A 9,693-nucleotide genomic window follows, 5' to 3' on the forward strand; every position below is an offset into this window, starting at 1 on the left:
TGAGAAGGATACAATTTATTTTTACAACTCTTCTAGTACAACATTTCCCAAGGCAGTGTTTTATGGAGGACTCTATCATGAGCAGGGTTTCCTGAAACAGATGGTTAGGGAGATGGGCATTTAGGGTATGTAGTAGGTATTGATGTTGATGTCCATGAAAGGAAGTGCACAGGCAGCAGGATAGGCAGAGGAAGAAGCTGAACTGTGACTCGGGTCCAACAGAGCTTTGCTCTACCCCTTTGGGAGGTCAGTGTTTAGCACAGTTCGTGGGAGCTGTCCTGCAGGCATCTTAATTAGCCGTGCCTCTTAGTTTCTGCGTCCATCATTCATTACATATGGGATGCTCTGGGAAGGATGAGCCTTGGGGAGAAGCAGCAATCTGTGGCTGAGGCAAACCCGAAAAGAGTTGACAACTGAGGCACGAAGTCCTTCCTGTCAAAGGAAGCTGGGCAGCACATCTCTGGGTCTCCCACAGTCTCTCCTTTAAGCTGCTCAGATCCTCTTGGTTACATATAAGAAACTAGTCAGCAGGAAAGCTGCGCTGAACAACCAAGTAGACAGAATGAGTTGATCATTGTTTATTAGCCCATGGCCATCCCCAGATTAGCACACACAGCACATTAATGGAGCGGTAATGGTTGGAGAGGTTGAGACTATACGTGGGTCTAATAGCATGGCTTCTGTTTAAAAATTCTGATCTGGTTATTGCTGATACTGGCTGTACAACTTCCAGACTCAAAGACTAGCCCTGAGCTCCTGATATGGCTATATTGATCAAGGAGACCTACCACCTTTTGGTAGCAAGTTGATTATATTGGACACTTCCATCCTTGAAGGAACATGAGATGCAGTTCGAGATATAGGTTTGCTTTCCTGGCTTGTCAAAGTTTGTTTTCATCTGGGCATAGTGGTACAAATCTCCAGTCCCAGTGGCTAAGGAGGCTGAAGCAGGAGGATCACAAGTTCAAAGCTAGCCTCAGAAATATAGCAAGGCCCTAGGTAGTTTTGTGAGACCCTATCTCAAAATAAAAAAAAAAAGGAGGGGTGCTCTAGGGATGTGGCTCAGTGGTTAAGTGCCCCTAGGTTCAATCCCCAGTCAAAAAAGCAAAAAACAAACAAACAAACAAAAAACAGTCTACTTTCCACTTAAAAAAAAAGTCACTTATCCATTCTCATAGTATTTCTTATAGAGTTCCAGGTAAAGTTCTCATCCCAAGAAAAGTATATACACAATGAAATATGTCAGAAATACCTCTTTCTAACACCATGAAAAATGGTTTCAGAGTCATAGAGGAAAGCTCTGGATGAAGCTATCAATCTTAGGCTCTTTTAGGGATGTAACTTTTTTTTCCTTGTACTGAGGATTGAACCCAGGGGCACTTTACCACTGAGCTTCATCCCCAGCCCCCCCTTTTTAAAAATATTTTTTAGTTGTTGATAGATCTTTATTTTTATTTATTTATACGCAATGTTGAGAATCGAACCCAGTGCCTCACACATACCCGGCAACTGCACTACCACTGAGCCCCAGCCCAAGCCCCAGCCTCAGCCCTTTTATTTTCTATTTTGAAATGGTCTCACTAAGTTGCCCAAATTGGCCTTGAACTTGTGATTCTCCTTTGTCACTACCCCCCAGTCACTGGGATGACAGGCATGAACTGCCATGCCTGGAGTGATTTTCTATTAATTAGCAATTTCAGTTGAGTGAAGTAGATTATTCTTAAAGGTCGTGAAGTACCAGTTTTCAAAACAAAAAAAAACAAAAAAAACCAAAAAACTTGCCCATTGTGTTTACCAGATGAATTGGTGCTCTTTCTCTCTCTCTCTGAAGAAATGGATTGGGAGGTGAGATGGACTATGCTTTTGGAAAGTCATCAAAAATATTTGAAAGGGGAAAGAGAATGTAACCAACCCCCTATGCCAACTCTCTCAATTAAGCTCACTCTTAGTTTGCATGAATAAGGTTCCCCCTCTGATGTTATATTTTAAGTGCTCGGGAAGTCTTTGATTATGCCTTGGTCTTTGTGGGGGAAAAAACGATGTCTTTTGTTTTCCTATGAAAAAATCTTTAGGAAGAAATTCACTTTTATTTGCTTTTACTAAGATGGTAAAAAATATTTATATGAAAGTAGGAGATAACTGAATGCATCTGAATTCATGTAATTATGGGATTTTCTACACATAGCAGCATGTAATTTAGATTCCCCTGATTCTTCTTAAAAGGAATTGCAAAAGCAAGTCACAGTGGATTTTCACCTCTTATTTGCACTAAAGTACCATACCTGAGTAAGGACACTGTTCTTTACTAGAAATGCTATGGACATTTTTTCTTTTTGGTTTTCTCAATTTTTGACATCTTTGATAATTCACTTAATATACATTTTACCAACTTAATGTGTAAAATGTCTTGTTTTTTAGTAGTTACCACTCAAGACACCACAATGAATGTTGGACACTCTTATCACTTAAAGAATTCCTGTATGTCTTAGCTATTATCCTCCAATCTTCCAACACTCCCAGGCAGTAGCAACCACAATCAACATTCTGCCTCCTTGTTTGCCTATTCTGGACATAGTCATGATGAATAGGAAAGAAATACATAAAGAAAACTGTTTTCATATCTTGTCAATACAACTTTACATCCTGATGCCTCTAACTTGACCTTGTGCAATTTACATAGGAACTCACTGAATTTCAGTTTCCCCATGAGGAAAATGAACATTATGTGTAAGAATTAGAGCTATTTTCAAGAATTGGGGATGTTGTATATATTAAATATAGTTCCCTACCCAACAGCCATTGGACATATAATAAATGATGGTAGTTGCTCTTGTTCTGTTGTTGTTGTTGTTGTTACAAACACTTAGGTTACCATTTCCCCTCCTTTTTCACAAAATTCCACTTCATTTTAAAATCAGGCAATTTAAATAGATAGCAACCCCCTAGCTCTATTGGCTTGTTATGTGTACTTAAGTATGCAAAGTGCTACAATGAAAAACACTATTTCCTTTGGCAAAGATCATCTTTTACATTTTGCTGAAATGATAAATAGCTATTGCCTTCATGACGTCAGTGGAGCTTTTAAACAAATTGCCCTCTTGTAATCACAAAGAGAACACCATCCCTAATGCTACAAGTATTTTTTTGTTTGTAATTATTTGTAATGGAAATAATGCAATAGGAACTCTTATGGTGCCTTCCATAAGTGCTAATTAAATTATATGGTGAATACATATGCAATTGATTTAAATGCCTTAAATTCTTTTCAACATTGTTATGAATAAATGCACATATGCTTACAGATCCTAATGTAGTACTTTATCCCATTATCCTGAGTGGTTTGCTTTCTATGTCTGTGAGGAAAGACACACAAGGAAAAAAAATGTGTGGCTGTCAAATGCTCAGTACAATGGGAAATCAATTACTCCGTGAAGTACCCTAACTAGGGTTACTAGCTTCTGGGAATATGAATTTTATAGTTTCATCTGTCTTTATTACCTCTGAAGATGGAAGAACTACTTAGAAGAAGAGAACGGTAAGGAGAAATTGGGCTTGGGAGATGTCTCAGAAGACTGAACCATCCAAGTATAATCATGTACTGCAAATGACAGAGACACACTTGAGGAATGTGTCATTAAGTGATTTCATAGGTTAAACATCATAAAATACACTTACAAAAATTACAATGGCTATGCTCTCATTGGGTGATGACTCTTACAGGACCACCATTATATATGGATCTGTTGTTGGCCCAAACATCATCATGCAACATGTGACAGAAATTTGTTTCCAAAGCAGGTGTGCAGGCCCAGCCAGTCTTGACAATGTTGGATCACTTTACTAGAACATGAGAAGAAATAAGTCTGTTTTTCTTAATGCTATTAAGAACAAATCTGTGTGTCTGTTCTTCCAGCTTTGAAGAAAATATGTTAAAATTACTATCTATTCTTATTCTCATTCTTATATGAGAAATTGGACTTGAGAGATGTCTATATGGAATGAGAGTAAGAATAAATAGTAATTTCCTGGATTTGTTTGTTTGTTTGTCACTGGAGATTGAACCTAGAGGTGCTTTGCCACTGAGCTACAACCCAGTTCTTTTCTTGTTGTTGTTGTTGTTGTTTTAATTTTGAGACAAGGTCCAACTAAGTTGCTGGACTGGCCTTGAACTTGCAAACCTCCTGCCTCAGCCTGCCAAATTGCTGAAATTATAAGTGTGTACCACTGCACTTGGCTCTGTTTTGTTTTGCATTAATGTCCTTACTTGGTCAAATTCTGCACTGGTAACTCTGTATGTTCCCCAGGTTAGGGAAAGAGATGTTAAAGATCTCTGAACAAGAAGAAGGAGAAGGAGAAGGAAGAAAGAAAAAACCACTGATCTGTGATGCCAGAAATCCTTTCTTCTAAATCTCTTCAGAGTCAGCCTAAGACAAAACAACAATTGATTCGCCATTACTGTTATCAAATCATTTCAGGAATTTAATTTACTATGTAGATGCTGTGGAGGCTACATAGACCCAATATGTGAATATGAATGGGGACAACTTGCTTCTTTTGTCCATCTACTAGAAATCAATCACTAGTCAGGTTAGTTTAGCTTCTCTGGACTTGAGCTCTTTATAAGAATAAAGGGATTCTGTCTTATCAGGTTATTTCCTAATAAGAAATTAATAATTGCATTAATGAAGATAATTAGCATTTAGGTAAGATTCTAAAGCTTATAAAATATTTCTACTCATTGAACTAAAAAAGCAATCCAGTGAGGAAGATATGACTATCAAAAGATAGTCAAATAATTTTTTTTCAAAAGATGTAATTAAAATCTCAAGACAGGAGCAATTATAAAAAACAAAAACAAAAAATCATCTAGCTGCTAAGTGCCTTGAGCCCAGATTTGTATGCAAATTTGAGTACTCTCCTGTGTAGCAGAGCTAGTTGGTTCTCCAGTGGAATAAACTCTTCTCTTCCCAGAGCAAGGATTAAAAGACACTGGGTCTAGCCAGGTGGCTTAGGATGCTGCGAAAGGAGAATTCAGAGTTCAAAGCCAGTCTTAACAAGGTGAAGTGCTAAGCAACTCAGTGAGACCCTGTCTCTAAATAAAAGATACAAAATAGGGCTGGGGATGTGGCTCAGTGGTCAAGTGCCCCTTAGTTCAATCCCCAGTACTCACCCACCCCATAAAAAGACACGGGATGTCATCCTTTCTTTTCCTCAAAGGTGACATGCTTTAGCAATTTTGAAAAAGACCCACCTGTGTAGTCGTTGCTTGAATTGTCCTTCACATCTGAATGTTACCCACCCATCTCTGTCCTTCCAACAACTCCTTGGCAAAACTTAGGCTTCCTCACAATTCTTTGTTCCTAGGGTTTGATCTGTCACCCTTTGATTGCACTGCCATGGCTCCCTTGCCATAGATGATTTCATCATTGTCACTCAAGGGCAGCACAGCTGCTATCTCCTGAGTACTTTGTTTAAGACAACTAGATCACAAAGCTCTTCCTGGTGTGAATTTGTCAAGCCTTTGGAATTATATTAAAGGGACCATGCTGGGTAACTCCACCCAGTGTGAGAGTACTTGCTCTCTATCATATCCCTCCTTTGGCTCAAGTGAGCTCAGTTCCCTCCAGGATAAATGTGGCAAAATGGGGTAGGGGCACTGCAACCTACTAGATGACAAGTTTCATAGCCCCCAAATCTCTCTTCTGCTTTCCATTGATGTGAAGCATTATACAAATCGATTCAAAGAACAGCCCTGAGCATTCCAAGCTTCCAGAGATAAACATGCAAACAAAATACTGACCTTGGATTCTATTCTGAAAAGAAGATTAACACCAGGCCAATGCTAATGTGCAGGACTTCAAAAGACTCTAGGAAACTGAATGATTTAAAGCATCATTTTTCTCACTCCGTGTGTGTGTGTGTGTGTGTGTGTGTGTGTGTGTGTTTAAGTGTCAGGGCTTGAATGTTTCTGCAAGCAGGTTTTTGCATTTTGCACAGTCCTAAGCAGCTTGAAATTGAATTAGAGCAGACTTTAGCAAGCCATCATGAAGAATATGTATTTACCAGTTTTAAAAGCTTCCTGGAAGATTTAAGAGGGCAGGAGTATTTCAGTCACAATCCATTAACCCTATTTATCATCCATTGAAAATGTCTAAGTGTGAAACCATTTTCAATCTCTGCTAATGTGCCTAGAACTGATATAGCGTATCATAGTTAATTTCCACACTGCATTATGTGGTTGTGTTTTGTGTTTGTGCATCCAGAAGTGGCAGATCTCACAAATTCAGGATCTCACTCCTACACTGCCAGCCAGCGTGACTGAGGCTTGAGGTTTCCCTTCTGTAAGGGAGCAGGATTCCAAGCTAGGAGAGTTGGTTCCTCATAGTCTTCTGCTCAGTCTAGCATGTAGTCTTTCTGGCCCAGGGAAGGTGGCTTTGTGAATAAAATTTGCAATGAGTTTGATTATAACTGTAGCCCTAAAGGCTGTGTGTGTTTGTGTGTGTTGCACGTGTGCATGTGTGTGCCCATTCTTATTTTGACTATTTTCCTTGTTGATTTCACACAATATTTATTAAACAGCCATTGTATGCCTGGGTGGAAGTTGGTGCCCTGGATAACACTTATTGAAAATGTCCTTGTGCTACAAAACTATGAGCATTGTTTCATTAGCTACTCATAAAAATGCTCTAACTTAAATAGTACAGGTACTATCATCATAGCAATTTACATAAGGGAACTAAGAGTTTAAGTAACTTGCTCACTTTACACTATTGAGCATGGTTCAAACACCGTCCTGTCTGACTGTGAAGCCCACCTCCTCTTCTATTAAACATAGAGTGAGCCCTGGAGTGATATACAGTCAGACCCTTCAGCACAGAGGGATAGTCAAGTATCAATCTTTTGCTGAATCCAGAATATTCAGCAACTCTCCTTGGAAGACACAGGTCCCTCATCAAGCAGGAGGCTGGAGCTCCTGAAGCTTTCTCACAGGAGTGGAGGTCAAAAAGTGCTAACAAATCTGTGGGGGAATAAAGAAGTTTTGCCATGGAAGTGGCTCCAGTCTGAGCAGGAGATCCTATACAGGATTGTACTGCACAACTGGGTGGGACACAAGACTTGAAGAATGACATTTTTTGGCATTGTGCAGAGCTCCTAACCTCTACTTAAAAGTACAAGCATTTTAATACTGCTACTTCCGTCTGGCTTCAGGCAAAATTACTCATACTCTGTTTTCCCAAAACAATGGGTATAATCTCTGTGTGGGCATTTCTTAATATTACAGTAGTGCCCGTCTCACCCACTAGTTGTGAATGTTCTGACGATCTGTCCACGGAAGTAACATTATTTTTAAAAATCGCCTTTAACAAATATGCTCAATAGTCTTTTCCTGTAGATGGCTTACCAGCCACAACTGACTTTGCATTGCTTTCCCGACTGCTGTACTAATAAGCACCAACTCAACCCAGTTTATATGGTTAGAACCCTCTGAGAGCATGATTGTCCCCTTGGCTCTCTATGGGCTAAGACCCACTCTTATTGTAACATTCTATGATCTTGGGTCTGCACCCATGTCCTTGGGCGCTGAATCCAGTAAGGACCTTGCTTAGGTGCCCAATTTTCCCAGGAGGTAATAGAGGCAGAAGCTCTGGGAGACAGGCAGGATGAAACAGTAGCCTCAGAATTCCTCAGTGTCCCTGTGTTTCCTGAGCCAGTGTTCTCGCCCTGATTTTAGTCATATGCGGGGAGTTGATACTGCAATTCACTTTGTTGGGCTCACGGATGTTCAAGTAAATTATTTGCTCTATGTTGTAACATCACTAAATTTAGCCATGGATATAAGCTTTGCATGCAGAGAAATTGTTAAGTGGCAAATAATATCATCCCTGGATGATGTTCTCAATGCAGAGATCAAATGTGTTGATTTTCCGGATACTGACATGATAGAGAAAAACTTTTCGGTATTCTAGGTGGTAATTAGGAGGAGACAAAACACATCATAAGATAAGGGGTCTGTTTTGTGCTGGGTTCTCACATTTACCCATTACTTGTACTGCTTCCTGAACTTGGACTTTTCCCACACATCTTTCCTAAACTGGGAAAAAAATTGTGTTTTGAGTTTGAACTCTAGAATCATATAAAACTGAGCTTCAATGACATCTCCTCCATGTATGTTTCTTAACTTTTTAAAGATTACTTTCCTTATCTGGAATACAAGTCACTCCTGAAGCTTACCACAGAGTATTTAGTAAATATTAAAAATTTGGGGCTTGGATCTTCAAATTCCAATTCAATTCTATCCTTTACTGACTATCTTCTTTAAGGAAATACCATGTCTAAAAGTCTATACCAGAGGACCTGATAGAAAGTGAACTTGAGATATTTTATCTTTTCCGTTCTTATGGTTAGAATAGAATGGGATGAATTATTCTAAAAATTAAATGTTAAAAGCGTTCACATAAATGTCCTAATTTCAAGATTCTTTTGAAAAACTGGAAGGTTTAGCAATACCACAGTCACATGCCTGTACCAACAATCAACACTATCTCAATAGGCAACAAGTATGCTCTTCAGTGTGACACTGATGTCACACACATTATAGTGTCCTGGAAAATAAGGCTCATTGTCAGTTGTCATTTTTCACTGAATTTTTTTTTTGGGGGGGAGGCAGGGTCAGGAGCACTGGGGATTGAATTCAGGGGCACTGGACCACTGAGCCACATCCCCAGCCCTTTTTTGTATTTTATTTAGAGACAGGGTCTCTCTGAGTTGCTTTTGCTGAGGCTGGCTTTCAACTCGAAATCCTCCCATCTCAGAATCCCATGCTGCTGGGATTACAGGCATGCACCACCATGCCTGGCCTCACAGTATTCTTAGACTTTTATTATATTTCTTTCTTTATACAGCAACAACTCTTAAAAAAAATAGCTTCCACATTTTAAAAACTGAAGTTGAATTTTAACTGGAAATGCATTGAATTAATGCATTTTGGGAATAATTACTATCTTAACAATATGGAGTCTTTTCACCCATGACCATAGTCTCTCTATTTTTTAAGTATCTTTAAATTTTCTTGGCATTACTTTTCATTATAGACGTCTTAAATCAATTTGGTGAAATATTTGATATTTTGTATGCTATTTTAACTTCATCTCCCAACTGTTCTTTTATTTATTAAACTTATTTAACTTGACCTCTTTATCCTATGACATTATGAAATTTATTTATTAATTTTAGTAATTTGGGTATTTAAAAAATATTTTCAGCATGTACAAAGTACTCTTTCTAATCTTTACAACTTTTCTTGTGTTATCACACTATTGGAAAGCTAGTGAATTAAATGGTAAGAGTGACAATCATTGCCTTTTCCCAGTCTTATGAGAAAGCACTCAATATTCCCATAGATCCCATTTATTAAATGGAGGAAATTCTTTTTTCATTCTCAATTAAGTAAGAGTTTTTATCATGAGTGGATTTTATGAAATTTTTTTTCTGTTTCTATTGAGATAATTATAATGATTTTCTCCTATATTGTAATGTAAAATGGTTGATATTGATTTCATGACAAATGTTGAATGATTTTCAATTGTTGAAATCATTAGAAAAAAACTACTTGATGGATCATGATATTGTATATTTTTATATATTGTTCGATTCCATTTTATAATAATTTAAATATTATGTTTACAAGGGATG

General features: G+C 38.2%; 1 long non-coding RNA gene across 1 annotated transcript; it reads right to left on the reverse strand.

Annotated features, from left to right (window-relative positions):
* On the reverse strand, window positions 1-5,375 carry LOC144369603 (uncharacterized). The gene is made up of 2 exons (XR_013429394.1): window positions 5,252-5,375; window positions 1-541 (listed from the first exon to the last, which is right to left on the reverse strand). It is a non-coding gene; the product is annotated as an uncharacterized LOC144369603 (long non-coding RNA).
* Window positions 5,376-9,693: the final 4,318 nt, after the last annotated feature.

The sequence above is a fragment of the Ictidomys tridecemlineatus genome, chromosome 12 (genome assembly GCF_052094955.1).
Source record: "Ictidomys tridecemlineatus isolate mIctTri1 chromosome 12, mIctTri1.hap1, whole genome shotgun sequence".
Lineage (NCBI taxonomy): Eukaryota > Metazoa > Chordata > Mammalia > Rodentia > Sciuridae > Ictidomys > Ictidomys tridecemlineatus.